This window comes from Phoca vitulina, unplaced genomic scaffold (genome assembly GCF_004348235.1).
Source record: "Phoca vitulina isolate PV1807 unplaced genomic scaffold, GSC_HSeal_1.0 scaffold15, whole genome shotgun sequence".
In the NCBI taxonomy this organism is placed as follows: Eukaryota; Metazoa; Chordata; class Mammalia; order Carnivora; family Phocidae; genus Phoca; species Phoca vitulina.
The window spans coordinates 25305992-25321273 of NW_022589718.1; the positions used below are offsets into that span (position 1 = coordinate 25305992).

The 15282-nt window shown below is 47.5% G+C and overlaps 1 protein-coding gene across 3 annotated transcripts in view; it reads left to right on the plus strand.

The window, feature by feature from the left end:
• Positions 1 to 302: 302 nt before the first annotated feature.
• The window catches only part of ACSL1 (acyl-CoA synthetase long chain family member 1), a 69933-nt gene continuing 54953 nt past the window's right edge, over positions 303 to 15282 (plus strand). For all 3 annotated transcript variants that reach the window (XM_032413648.1, XM_032413654.1, XM_032413653.1), the window contains exon 1: positions 303 to 454. The gene's annotated coding sequence lies outside the window, so the exon portion shown is untranslated. The remainder of the gene's footprint in view (positions 455 to 15282) is intronic.

Consider the following 15282-nt stretch of genomic DNA (forward strand, 5'->3'; position numbering starts at 1 on the left):
TTGGGAGTGGAAGACGCAAAAGGGCGTCTTCCGGTCCCCGTAGCAACGGGACCCCAGGGCCGGCCGGGCTTCTAGATTGAGGCCCTTGAATATACTCTTTGCCCTTCCACAGATTCGCTACGAAAGCGAGGGCACGCGAAGCGACTCTTGCTGAGTTTGCTCGCCGCCTCCCTGCACCCGCCAGCAGGCAGCCCAGCTCCGCTTCTCCAGACGGGAGGCGGGCGCGCGTCGGGGGCGGGGCTTGCTGGCGGAGGCGGGGCCTGCGGACGGGGCGGGGCCTGCGGGGCGGGCGTGGCCGGCGCACCGGCAGCAGCTTGGCTCGGCGGCGGCAGAGGCTGGGGCGCAGCCAGGGCGCAGTGGCTACGGCGGCGCCCTTAAATAGCATCCGGAACCGGGGCTGGACAGGCAGTGGGCTGCTGTGACAGCCTGCGGCGCAGCGGCCCGGCCAGCCGAGGTGAGTGCTCTTGCCGCGGGGAGCCGCGTCCTTTCCGGCTGTGGCGCCGGTGGTCTCGGCGGAGGCGCGGGGGCTCAGGCTGCCCCGCCGGCCCAAGCCCGGGAGGCGGCGGCCGCAGCGGAGACGCGTGAGCCTCCCCTCGGCTCTCGGCGACGTTCTGCTTCTCCGGCCTCTGCGCTCGGCTCCCCTTCCCGCGGCAGCGGAGGCCTTCGGGCCGCCCGAGCAGCCGCCGCTTCCTGTGCCTGAGCCGGGGATGCCCCGCCGCCGTTTCCCGCGGGCTGCGCGGGCGCGGGGCTGGTGCACGGCGGGGTCCGGGTGACGCGCGCCGCGGGACCGGCCTCCTGTTTGTGTGGCGGCGGGGACCGGCCCGGCCCAGAAGCCGGACCCCGAGCTTCAGATGCGAGGGATGATCCCGCGGGGCTGGGGCCGGTGGTGTCTCGGCCACGGGCGTCCCTCCTGTCCCCGTGGAGGGGTTTTTGAGGCGCTCTCGGACCGCGCCTGGAAGCATCGGAGCCGGACGGTCCTGCTACCTCGGCGTGATGGTGGCCCCTGCGCGGAGCGCGTGCAGGAGGGTCAAATGCAGCATCAAAAGCCGGTTGCCAAATGTAGAAATTCTCGCGGTGTCTCCAGAGGAGTGCCCATAGCCGCGGCACATAGCCGTGTTGGAGTCATTGGTGTACGAAGCCTGGTGTCTTGAAATTAGGAAGCAGAAACGATATCTATCTCCTTGCAGCGTAGACGAAGAGTGGTGGTAAATGACTTGAATGGACACGTGGACTAGAACCTAGAGACAGACGCTAATCATAATCAGTGTGTATGTTAGAATCTCAGACCCCTGCCCCGGTCCACCTACTTTCAAGGTTATGGAGCTTAATTAAGACCATTATAAAAGTGCTCTTTGCCTTTTAAAGTTGACCCTTAAAAAAAAAAAAAAAAGCATCTTCTTGGTGCAGGAGTATCCAAAGTGCCCTCGACTGTCAATACCCTTCCTTTTATTTATTTATTTATTTTTTGTCTTTGCTTAGCATGAGAAAAGCATGACATCTCACAGTTTCCGACACAAATTTCACCTGTGATTATCTCAGTGTAAACAGTTATTTGCTTAACACAAACAAAACGTCAGTCAAAAATTTCTGGTTGATTCTGCACTTTCAAGTGGAGATGGCAGGTTAGATTGGCAGATGAGTGGGGTCGAGGAGGTCGAACTTTTAAAGGAAAACTTGCTTCCCATCACCGTGGAGCCAGTCTATGGAGACGTTCTTTCGTGTCCTCACTCAACTGGGAGAATCCCTTCCCAGTCTGAAACTTGACTCCTTATTTGTGGAAGGACTGCATTAGGCTAAAGTCTTTCGTGAGCTAAGATTCTGTGACTGGAAAAAGAAGATCCTTAAAAGAAGCAAACCTCATACCTCCCTTCCTCACTTAAAATAATATAGACATATTATAGACCATATATTATAGATCTGTTTTCTGCATTTACTGTAAACAGAGAAGACTTTTTTTTTTTTTTATCACCCTTCCCTCACAATTATAAGCATTTTGACCTATTTCCTTCCTGTCTCTGTTACGCATATTTTGGCAGTACTTTTATTATTCTTGCAGGCAGCCTGACTAAAAAGAGATCTCTGGGCGTTTTAATTTGGGCCATTTAAGAGATAACTACTTTGGACAAATGCAGGTAGGGACGGGTTTCTGTTTGTATCACAGAGGTAGAGTTTTCATAGCTAGCTATCTTTTGAATGAAGTTTGAAAGAACTGAAAGTGTCCCCGAATGCCACAGTGTCATGCCTCATGTCCAGGCCTTACTCCATCTTTCGTTTTTGATGTAGCTGTCTTGTGGAAAACAGACGTGTTCAGAGGAGGGGCCGGGGAAAGATCAGATTGTTTTGTCATCATAGTTAGGGATTTCTCTTCTCTCTCTTCAAGTTTCACTTTTCTGGAAAGGGCAAGACTATAAGAATACTAGTAATTTCTGTTGATACTCAGTAACCTGAGATGAATATATAATTTTTAAGGTCAGTTGCTGAATTTATTATGCAAGTTCGCCGCATAAAGCATATGTCCATTATTCTTTTGCACTTACTCTCTCTTATATCCAAATTCTGTTGAGTTAGGATCCATTAATAATGTTTTATGAACAGTATTGTTTGGATGATGCAATAGGTTAGACTCTTGTGTTAAAAAATACAGAGGAACTTCCTTTAAGGCAGCTCCAAGCTGTTGGTATCCTGTGGCCTAACCTGAAATCTTGGTCTTCAAGCCTTGCTCTCTCACGGGCAGGTCAGTCAGAGGAGACAGACTGAAGGTGCCAGAGTTTTTACTGAAGGTTATCACTCCAGCTTAGGCAGACAAACATCTTAGGGTCACTTTTCTTTGACACTCACTCCTGGAGATTACATCTCAGCGAACAGAGCTGATCTGAAGCTGCCAGTGGCTGAATTTAGTTTTAAACATTGTCATACTTAAAGGGGCTCTGAGAGCTTTTTTTTTTTAAGATTTTATTTATTTATTTGAAAGAGAGAGAGCATGAGCGGGGAGAGAGGCAGAGAGAGAAGCAGACTCCCCACTGAGCAGGGAGCCCGACCTGGGGACCTGGGGCTACATCCCAGGACCCTGGGATCATGACCTGAGCTGAAAGCAGACGCTTAACGACTGAGCCACCCAGGCACCCCCCTATCTGTGTTTTTCTAAACTTTTTTTTTTTTTACTTTAAGCATATAGTTTTAATTGAAGATAAAAATTTTAATAACTTAATTTGAATCACCTAAGTTATATGGTGAACATTTTTCCATGTTGTTACCTGCTCCTCAAAAAATGAGTTTTGAGGATGATTGCATAATGTGGTATATGGGATATGTCCCGATTTATTTACCCTTCTCCTATTGTTGGATATATATATATTTTAAGATTTATTTATTTATTGTAGAGAGAGAGGGCGCATGTGTGTGTATGTGGAGGGGGAAGGGCAGAGGGAGAGAATCCTCAAGCAGACTCCCTGCTGAGTGCGGAGCCTAACCTGGGGCTTGATCCCAGGGCCTTGAGATCGTGACCTGAGTTGAAATCAAGAGTTGGACACTCAACTGACTGAGCCGCCCAGGCTCAATCCAATATTGTTGGATATTTAAGAATAACTATTTCAGAACAGTTTGACAAGCTTCTCATATATTTAAATGTATCTTTTTTAAAAATTAGGGCATGTTCTGCTCTAAAACTGTTGAAATTGACAATGATTTGAAAATTATTATTATTATTATTTTTAAGATTTTATTTATTTGACAGAGAGAGACACAGTGAGAGAGGGAACACAAGCAGGGGGAGTGGGAGAGGGAGAAGCAGGCTCCCTGCTGAGCAGGGAGCCCGATGTGGGGCTCGATCCCAGGACCCTGGGATCATGACCTGAGCCGAAGGCAGACGCTTAACGACTGAGCCACCCAGGCGCCCCCTGAAAATTATTTTTGTTGGTGAATGATTTTAATGGACTTTTGGGTTCATGTATTCTAGTCCGAAGCTGTTGAAATAAGGATTTCATGGTCTGGAGAGAGAAATGGAAAAAATTAGGGCATCAAAGGAGGAAATGTGGGTTGCTGTTTATACCCTTTCCTCATTCTGGAAGGCCTTCTGATAAATGTATTATCTGTCCATGTGCACAGTTTTGGCTGTGGAAAAAATGGGTACCTCCCCCCTCAGGTCTGTTATGAGAGAAATATCTGTATATCTAAGGCCCAGATACCTCGAATACCATTTATTCTTTTAATAACTAGAGTAAAGAGAAAGTTGCTGCAGAGACTAGTTTCTCCCTCAAGGCTCAGCTGTCACCTACAAAGCAGGGCAGTTATCAGCTGACTAATCTTGTGGCCATAGCCCGGGCAGGGACAGGCTCAGGGCATGATAGGTGGTGATAACAGCCAACCCCACAAGGCCCCGTTCTCAGTGGTTCTCATGTTTAACTCAGTTAATCTTCCCAACAACCCTGCAAGGGAGGTCCTACTATTATCCCTATTTTACAAAAGATATAAAAACAGGTGCAGGGCTTAAGTCGCCCAAACCAGGATTTGAACCTACACAGTCAGGCTTCAGGGTCAGAGCTCCTAATTAATTGGCTCGGCTGCCTCCCTAGAGCTTGAAAGTTTCCTAGTCCAGGAGTGTCTGGAAAGTTCCAGGTTACCCAGCTAGTGGCGAGACTGAGGACAGAGCGGATTCTTTTTCCATGTCACTGCTCCTTGATATTTCCCTGATATTTCTCACTTTTACACTCCGTCTTATACCACCAGAGTGCTGAAAATGACAACAATTTTGGTTCAGCTTGGTTTGGTGAGCGGCAAGATCACCTGCTACACAGCTACGACTTTCTGGAGAATTAAAGAGTAAAAGGCTTTGCCTGCCCTGGAAGTGGGTCTCCTAAGACGGGCGAACAGTTGAGGCGCATGGTTAATGCATCAGGTGTGTGGAAGGAAGAGGGTGCATGGCTGGGAACAGGGACCAAGGCTTAGCAGAGATGGTCAAGCGCCACTCACTTAAGGAAGAGATCAGCCTCGCCATGACACACAGATTTGCTTTCTGCTGCATATCTTAGGGTACTTTGTACCAGAAACAGACTTTCTCAGCATGTTTTCGACAAGAGAACAGAATAGTGAATTTTCAGGGTTTGAAGGCACAATGGTGGTATCGTCTAGTGGGTACGGGTGCCTTTTTTCCAGTAAAATTTTAGGCAGAACCCCAAGATAGCGTACAAAAGCAGGGCTGCCACGGTCGAAGTGGGGAGGGGAGGGAACCCCAGCTCACACATGTATGCTCGCTTCCTCGGTCACCCCGGTCTGAGGGACTTCCAAATGACCCCAGGCCCCCAGAACACTGAAATAGCCTAACTTGCTCCCTGGGCAGACCTGTTGTGTGGGAGATGGATGACTTAGCCCAGGTTACACAACCTGTGTTCCCCTTTGGCCATGGCACACGGTGGAGTTTGTTCCTGGGCCAGTTCGGGGAATGACCGGATCTCGATGTACTCCTTGATTTGTGCCCTGCAATCTGCTTTTCCTAATTTACTCTCTGTACAGTATTGCACAACACATACCCTTTCTTCCTTTTTCTCCTCGGCGTCACTGCCAATCCATAGCACGTCACCTCTGGTTTAGCAGAGACCCTTCATTTATAAAAAAAAAAAAAAAAAAAAAGAGGGAGGGTGATTACTTTTCCTAATGCAGAACTCTGATTGAATCCCTCCTCTGCTCAGAAGCCTTCCAGGGCTTCCTCTAGAAAGCCCCAAGTCTTTATTTAGCTTGGCTCTTGGGAACTTCTAGAGTTTGCTTCCAACTTGCTGTTCCCGTGCCACATCCTGGGACTTCTGGAAAGCAGACTCTGGAAGCACAGGGTTGCATTCAAGATCTCCGCATCCCAAGACCCTTTCCATGAGCTCTCTCTTCTGCCTGACTGGCCTTCCTACGTCCTGGAAGGGCCTCATGGACCCTGTGTGTTTAGCATGACCTGTCTGCAATTCCTCATTGCACCCTCCTTCCTCGTAGCCCTGCTCCTTAGAAACTCCAGATCACTCACTGGAGCCCTAGGCTGACCTTCAGTTAGCTGGGGCGCACAGCAGCCACAAGGATGGATAAAATGCCGAAACACTCCCATATTGGTCAGAAATAAGTACCACCCCAAAGTGCCCCCACCCCTAAATCAGATTTGGAAGAGTTAGTGCCTGGTCCATCCAAGGATCTCCTGAGCCTGTTCTGGGCCAGTGGCCTACTTCTTTCCCAGGTTGATGCCTGGCTGTACTGGTTATTCATTGTTTGGAATAGCACCCCTCCCTCCCTCCTTCATCTGCCTCTCATGTGAACATATCTTGCTCCCTCACATAGGCTCCTCAGCTACATTCTAGGCCCTGGGCATTTAATAGACCTAGTCATTGTCATTTGTGTGTTTTCAGCAGCATTTAACATGGGACCTTACCGTGAGTAAGCACTTAGTATCATCTGATGGTTGGTTGAGACCAGGAGACATTCAGATGGTCAGGTGTCCTATAGAAGGGGGTCACTGACAAGAATACACATTTAAATGTTCCAGGTTTGTGTATTATGATCAAGGCATCAAAAATCACTAGACCAGAGCCTGAACTTTCATCGGGTTGAACTTAGTGGCTAGGGGTCCGTCTGGGGTATCTCTTTCAGGGTATTTCAGAGATTTTCGAGCAGCAGGTGGTTGCGGCTTTGCAGGATGTGGGAGGCAGGCAGATCAGTGTCAAGTTCCAGATAATCTTACGTAACTGTACTGTAGTCTTCGTTTACCTGGTTTTTCTCCTTAAAACCATACCTCGTTTCTGTCTTACTAGTGAAATGGTCAGATAGCTATTTGTTCCTTCTGTAGGGACACTTACCCACATTGTGGCTCAGGCAAGCTTCTGAGGTACCCCGGATTGTGGAGCTGGCAGGGAACTTGCCTGTCAAGCCGTCCAGCCAACCACCTCCCAGAGGACAGAACCGCGATCCAGAGGTGTGGCTGGCAGCCCAGGCAGGCTAGACTCCGAAGCCAGAGCCAGCCAGTGTTTTCCTCTCCGGACAGGATTCAGAGATAAGCACCACCAATGCCAGCACCTCTCTAGAGTGTAGGCTGACTGAAGACCCTTGGCCCTTGAGGCAGGGGCTGAAGCTAGGGGCTCCCCAGAAGAGGCCTCCTCAGATGAGGCCAGCCTCGTGGTCGGCCGTGGCCCTCAGGTCTTGATTCTCCTTCCTCCAGATTAACTGGCCCAGTCCATTTGGGCTCTCACGCTTGGCCAGTGACGTCACTGGCAATGTCCTGTCCTCTCCAGAACACTTCTTGCCCTCATGGGCAACGTTGAGTATCTTTGTCTCCCTCTTAGGTGGGAAGTCTGTGTGTGGGCTTTGGCCGCAACTGTTACGCTGCCCCCTAGCTGTGGCGAGCTTTTCAGGGTGCTCCAGTTAGCCCTTTTATTTATTGCCTCTCATACTCAGGAACTGACAGACTCTAGCCAGGCAGGCGCCCAGAGAATTTAGGTACTGCTCAGTAGTAGTCTCCAAAATGGGGCATACGTGCCCTGCAGTGGGGGTAGACCACCCACCGTGCAGAGTGGACGTATTAGAACTTCTGTAGATATTTATTTTTTAGCTTAAATTCATATATGTATATTTTACAATGTTCAGAAAATATTTGCAAATGTCTAGAGTTCATAGATGAGTGCATTTACATATTAAGCACACATTTATTTATTATTTTGGATGCATTTTAAAAAGTTTAGAGAACCAGAAAATTAACTCCTTCTCTACATCAGCGTGGCAAGATACCTATAAATGCCATTAAAAAGAGAGAGAGAGAGAGAGAGAGAGAGAGAGGGAGAACTCAGTTTGTCAGTTAAGGGGGGATCAAAACTGCTTTGCAAAACTAGGTTGTGATTCACGTCAAATTGGCCTCAGACGTCCGAAGAGTCATGTTAAATCCAGAGTATATTTTGACTTTGGACCAAAACTTAACAATGTAGAAGCCTCATTAGGACAAAGATTTTATTTATTTTTTATTTCTTAAATATTTCATTTTGTATTTGAGAGAGAGAGAAAGAGCATGAGGAGGGGGAGGGGCAGAGGGAGAGGGGGAAAGCAGACTCCCCACTGAGCAGGGAGCCCGATGTGGGGCTCGATCCCAGGACCCTGGGACCATGACCTGAGCTGAAGGCAGATGCTTAACTGACTGAGCCACCCTATGCGTCCCTAGGACAAAGATTTTATTTATTTTTTCTGTTTTATTCACTATTGTGTCGCCCGAGGCTGGAGCAATGTTTGATATAGAGTGCATACACAGTAAATATTCTCAAATTGGACTTATGGACCTTTCCTTGTGTGACAATTAAATACCATGCTGGGTATGGCACTTTGTGTCAATATTTAGGTTGGCTTTCTTTGTTGAAACCTTTAGTCAGTTGGCAGGATGCAGGGAATGTGTCAGTCAGCGTGACTCCCAGCAGATCCATTCGCAGAGCTGAAGGAGCATCGTGCTGGGTGGGCCTCCGAAGTGTCACCTGAATGAGAAGATGTGTGGGATTTGCTTTAAAATCTTTTTTTTTTTTTTAATGGGTGTAAAAGGAGACAGTGGTCACAAAACATTGATCATGATTAAAGCTGAAGCTGGGATTAGGGGCACATTGTGCCTTCTTATGCTATTCTGTATACCTTTGAATCCATGTGGACATTTTCATAATAAAATTTAAACAAAACACAAGGGGAAAATAGAGACCCCAAACTCGTGTCACTTGTTGGAAGTAGGTAATAGCTGGATGAGACCATCTCTTTTTCTTCCTTCCCCTTTGAACACAGCGTCATTTTTCAACAGTCCTCTGCAACTTGTTGGATTTCTTTGTTTGTAACTTCCTAGGGCCACCCACCTCCTCTTGTTGTTACCTAAACTCTGGGTGTTATTCTAGCTCTTGTCCCACGGCTGTCACCAAGCCCGCCCTCTTCCCTCCACCTACAATGAGCTTAATCCTTCAACCCTGTCTGTGTCTCACATGTCGCTTCCTGCCCCACCACCGAGGTCTCCCACAGAGCTGACGACATCTAGAGGTCACAATGGGGTCCCACGCTCTTCAGAGGCTCCATTTGATCTTGAGGAAGCCCACCGCTTAAGGATATTTGGTAGGTTCCCTTCATCGCTGCTTTTTAGGGACACAGACAATTAAATGAAACAATTAATTTCCGTGCTGAAATCGGTAAACACTCAAAGGCGTCCCCATCCGTGAGTGGCTGGCCCTCCTCTGTGTGGGGAGAGGTCTGTCTGTGTTCTGTCTCCCACTTACCCCGTGCGGCTAAGCCGTCCCTCTAGTTTATCAGTCCCCCTGAAGCCGCAGTCTATTTTGAGAGGTGTAAGTAACTCTACCCAACCTTGTGTCCCTTCAGCCTTCTTATCCAGGTCACTGCTATTTGATCGTCGCGACCTCTGTGCGCAGCAAGGACTGGGCCTTGTTCTCTGTCTCCCGCACCAGGCCTCGTCCTGGTGGGGACACGGGATAATACTCTGCGGACGACTCCCCGCTGCAGGGGGACAAGCTTCTGCAGCCAGCTGCGGCTTAGCCTGAGCCCTGGCGGCGTGACCGTGACCCCGGTTTGTGGCACCGTGGTTCCTAACGAGCCAGCCACCCCTTCCCCCCCCCCCCCCCCCAGCCAGCCTGGGCTGGCTCTCAGGCTGTTTCCCCACCCCCACCGTCTCTGCCTGCTTCCAGCAGGCTCTCTAGAAGGCCCTGCCTCCACGCTCAGGCCCATCCATCCTGCTTTCTCCCTCCCGAAGCCCTCCACCGCTTACTTCTTCACCTTCTGTCTGGATAGTTTGGTTAAATCTTTCCTGCAGGTGTGTTTGTTTTCACTGATACCCTAACCTCGTCGAAGGCAGAGGAAGAGCTTGGAGCGCTGCGTCCTCATGCGGTTGGCCTTCTGTTGGCAAGGGACAAGGGAGAGTGGTTTTCTTCCCCCTGCGATTTTGTTCATTCGCAGTGGGACCTTTCTCAAAGGGACCCTTATGTGGAAGTTGCCTCGTAGCTGGTCAGTGGCTGCGCCAGGGCCCCACACAGGGCGGACGGTGAGAGTCTTGGTGTGTATTACCCGGGAGGGGCTTCTACACATCTGTCCCTCTCCTAGAAGGAGAGGTTGCCACGCTAGGCCATTTTCTGGAGCAGGTGGGAGATACTTATGTATAAGAGGAAATGAACTGTCTTGACCCTAGTGATATCTTCATTATCTTGAGAAATAAAAAAATAATAATAACACAGCAAGGTACATAGAATAATAAAGTCACAAAACAAATACCTATGGGGCACAAGCATAGAACAGACAGTTTCTAATGTTGCTTGTTTTCTTTCTGCACTGTGCCGTCCTCTGGAGTTTCTGCGCGGAGGTGGGAATCCTGTTATGGAGTCCCCAGAGTCAGGGCTCTGTGGCCACCTTTTGCTTTCTCTAGCACCTTCTTGGAGATGCTCCGTGGTGTTGGTGACAGAAGGGGGCGTACCTTTCCTCTCTTCCCATCCTTCCTTTATCCCCTCTGAGGTCCACACAGGCAGCAGTGAAGCGGGTGCAAGATTCTCCAGCTCATCGGACACCGCTGGTACCTAGAACGATGAACTTTTTGCCTCTGAGACTAGTGTTCTCTTGGACACAACGTCTGAGGGGACCCCGGGACTTAGCTACCTTCTCTGTGTGCAGTTTCTCAAACAAATGGGCCCTCCTTCCCGTCCCAGGGCCCTGAGTGGAGAGGAGTTCCTGTGCTCCAGGCATAATTAGGGCTCTCTCTGTGCCACATGTCAACTGAGTATCATGCCTTGTTGGATCCAGTGGATGAGTGGGAAGCCGGACCCACAGAAGGCTCTTCTGTCTCGGTTCCTGCAGAAGGGTTGGGCTGGCCTAGCCAGCGGGTCTTGTGTCCATCAGCTCAAGTGAGGCGACTGACTGAGGCCTGTCCCGCCCAGCCTGCCCCTTCTTGAACTCGTACCAGGAAACGTCCCTGGCTCATCATGGCTTCCGAGGACTCACTTAACAAAATTAAATCAATGTTTGAAGACCAATGGAAAACTCTTGCTTCCCTTAGGATTTTTTTTTTTTTTTTTTTCCGAATGGAAACTTCTCTTAAGTCCATGCCACCTCACATTGCCTGGATGTCTTCACCGGGCAAGTGCAAACTGTAATTATCATTCTCCCAAGTGGCTGTACGTGACATGTCTTTATATCAATGTTGAAGGGTGATGGAAGGAGAACTCTTTGGCTTTCTTTCCCTGCTCTCCGGAGAATGCCAGGCAGGTCCTGCTTGCAGCATTCCTTACGTCTCAGATGGCCACCCACCCGGTGCCCTGGGCGTGTCCAAGGGCTCTCCTCACTGCAGTCCCGCCATTGCTCCCCAGCAGCTCCTGGGAAGTTTCTCTGGTTTCGAGGCTTCTCTTTTGTGTCATAGGAGACTTGCTTACAGAAGCTGGATGCCAGCCTGGTGGAAGGCTCTGGACTCAAGCCCTTCTTCTGACATTTGCAGTTCTCCTTAAGAAAGGTATTTGTTTGGGGCGCCTGGGTGGCTCACTTGTTAAGTGTCTGCCTTCGGTTCAGGTCATGATCTCAGGGTCCTGGGATCGAGTCCCGCATTGGGCTCCAAAGGACCCTGGTCCTTTGGTGACCTTGGGTGACATTATACATAAGTGAAACAGTCTGAGAATTGAAAAACATCATGGGAAGATGGGCAGGAGAGTATTTTTATGTAGCTTTAAATCAGTGGTTTTCCACCTTTAAATCCCCCCTCCACATCACCTTCTAGCACACGGGCTCATGGCAGCCGCCACCGCAATGTGAGGTATAGAGGGAGAATGCTAAAGTTTAGAAATACTTTGAATACCTCCTTTCTCTTTGAAGAATCATTGTTCTATTAATACACCCTCCTGGGATGGGTAGCAGAGAATTGGGGAGAATCACAGAGGGTCATTCATAGCTCAGTAATGGTTAATGAAGCACCTGTTCTGGGCAAGGCATCAGGGGCATAGAAAGACAGATGGGAAGAGGCCCTCGCCCCGAAAGAGAGAGACGCATACACCCCCCACAAGTTTAAGTAGGAGGTGCTGAGGATCGCACCACGGGCTACAAGGAACATACTCCTGGAATTCAGAGGAGGACTGACTGCTTCTGACCTCCTAGGTCATGTAATTACGAGTTAATGAGAGAAAGTGGCCTATGTGGGTAAGGCTGGACATCTTAAATCAGGGCCAGGGAAAGGGCTGTAGGTGAAGGAGACAGCAAGGGAGGGGGATGCAGAGTGGGCATGGAGGCCTAGTGAAGACTTTCTGGTGGGTTCCAGGGAAGGGCAGGAGCACAGCGGAGGAACTGCGAGGCGCCAGGAGGGGAGCTCACCCAGAGACACAGGAGAGGACCTCATTCCACAGTTCATTCTCCCGGTCTCAAAAACCCAGCCCTCCGATTTCTTCTCTCTTTCCCCTTTATATCCACTTAGTTACCAAAATCTGTGGTTTTTTTTTTTTTAAGTTGTTAAAAACTTCTTAGTATAAAATAGGCATAACGTAAAATTTACCCTTTTAACCATTTTTAAGCATACAATTCAGTGGGATTAAGTACGTTTTCAATATTGTGTAACCATTAGTGCTATGGAGTTCCAGAATTTTTCATCATCCCAAACACAACCTCTGTACCCGTGAAGCAATAACTCTCCCTTTCCCTCCCACCCTCCACTCATGTAGCCTCTATTTCTGTTTCTACGAATTTGCCTCATTTGAAGTCCCTAAAACATATATCATATTTTCGAGGTTCATCCACGTTATGGTGCGTATCAGAATTTTCTTCTCTTTTTTTTTTAATTTAATTTTATTATGTTATGTTAATCACCATATATTACATCATTAGTTTTTGATGTAGTGTTCCATGATTCATTGTTTGCATGTAACATCCAGTGCTCCATTCAATACGTGCCCTCTTTAATACCCATTACCAGGCTAACTCATCCCCCTACCCCCCTCTCCTCTAGAACCCTCAGTTTGTCTCTCAGAGTCCATAGTCTCTCATGGTTCGTCTCCCCCTCCAATTTCCCCCCTTCATTTTTCCCTTCCTACTATCTTCTTCTTTTTTTTTTTAACATATAATATATTATTTGTTTCAGAGGTACAGGTCTGTGATTCATCAGTCTTGCACAATTCACAGCGCTCACCATAGCACATACCTTCCCCAATGTCTATCACCCAGCCACCCCATCCCTCCCACCACCCACCACTCCAGCAACCCTCAGTTTGTTTCCTGAGATTAAGACTTCCTCATATCAGTGAGATCATATGATACATGTCATTCTCTGATTGACTTATTTCACTCAGCATAATAGCCTCCAGTTCCATCCACGTCATTGCAAATGGCAAGATTTCGTTTTTTTTTTTTTTTTTGATGGCTGCATAATATTCCATTGTATATATATACCACCTCTTCTTTATCCATTCATCTGTTGATGGACATCTTGGCTCTTTCCATAGTTTGGCTATTGTGAACATTGCTACTATAAACATTGGGGTGCACGTACCCCTTCGGATCACTACAGTTGTATCTTTGGGGTAAATACCCAGGAGTGCAATTGCTGGGTCGTACGATAGCTCTATTTTCAACTTTTTGAGGAACCTCCATACTGTTTTCCAGAGTGGCTGCACCAGCTTGCATTCCCACCAACAGTGTAGGAGGGTTCCCCTTTCTCCACATCCTTGCCAACATCTGTCATTTCCTGACTTGTTAATTTTAGCCATTCTGACTGGTGTGAGGTGATATCTCATTGAGGTTTTGATTTGGATTTCCCTGATGCTGGGTGATGTTGAGCACTTTTTCATGTGTCTATTGGCCATTTGGATGTCTTCTTTGGAAAAATGTCTGTTCATGTCTTCTCCCATTTCTTGATTGGATCATTTGTTCTTTGGGTGTTGAGCTTGATAAGTTCTTTATAGATTTTGGATACTAGCCATTTATCTGATATGTCATTTGCAAATATCTTCTCCCATTCTGTCAGTTGTCTTTTGGTTTTGTTGACTATTTCCTTTGCTGTGCAAAAGCTTTTTATCTTGATGAAGTCCCAATAGTTCATTTTTGCCCTTGCTTCCCTTGCCTTGTTTCTAGAAAGAAGTTGCTGTGGCTGAGGTCGAAGAGGTTGCTGCCTGTGTTCTCTTCTAGGATTGTGGTGGACTCCTGTATCACATTTAGCTCTTTTATCCATTTTGAGTCTATTTTTGTGTGTGGTGTAAGGAAATGGTCCAGTTTCATTCTTCTGCATGTGGCTGTCCAATTTTCCCAACACCATTTGTTGAAGAGACTGTCTTTTTTCCATTGGGCATTCTTTCCTGCTTTGTCAAAGATGAGTTGACCATAGAGTTGAGGGTCTACTTCTGGGCTCTCTATTCTGTTCCATGGATCTATGTGTCTGTTTTTGTGCCAATACCATACTGTCTTGATGATGACAGCTTTGTGATAGAGCTTGAAGTCCGGAATTGTCATGCCACCAGCTTTGCTTTTCTTTTTCAACATTCCTCTGGCTATTCGGGGTCTTTTCTGGTTCCATACAAATTTTAGAATTATTTGTTCCATTTTTTTGAAAAAAGTGGATGGTGTTTTGATAGGGATTGCATTGAATGTGTAGATTGCTCTAGGTAGCATTGACATCTTCACAATATTTGTTCTTCCAATCCATGAGCATGGAACGTTTTTCCATTTCTTTGTGTCTTCCCCAATTTCTTTCATGAGTTTTTTATAGTTTTCTGAGTACAGATTCTTTGCCTCTTTGGTTAGATTTATTCCTAGGTATCTTATGGTTTTGGGTGCAATTATAAATGGGATCGACTCCTTAATTTCTCTTTCTTCTGTCTTGTTGTTGGTGTATAGAAATGCAACTGATTTCTGTGCATTGATTTTATATCCTGCCACTTTACTAAATTCCTGTATGAGTTCTACCAGTTTTGGGGTGGAGTCTTTTGGGTTTTCTACATAAAGTATCATATCGTCTGCAAACAGGGAGAGTTTGACTTCTTCTTTGCCAATTTGGATGCCTTTGATTTCTTTTTGTTGTCTGATTGCTGTGGCTAGGACTTCTAATACTATGTTGAATAGCAGTGGTGGTAGTGGACATCCCTGCCGTGTTCCTGACGTTAGGGGGAAAGCTCTCAGTTTTTCCCCATTGAAAATGATATTCGCTGTGGGTTTTTCATAGGTGGCTTCTATGATATTGAAGTATGTACCCTCTATCCCTACACTCAGAAGAGTTTTAATCAAGAAAGGATGCTGTACTTTGTCAAATGCTTTTTCTGCATCTATTGAGAGGATGATATGGTT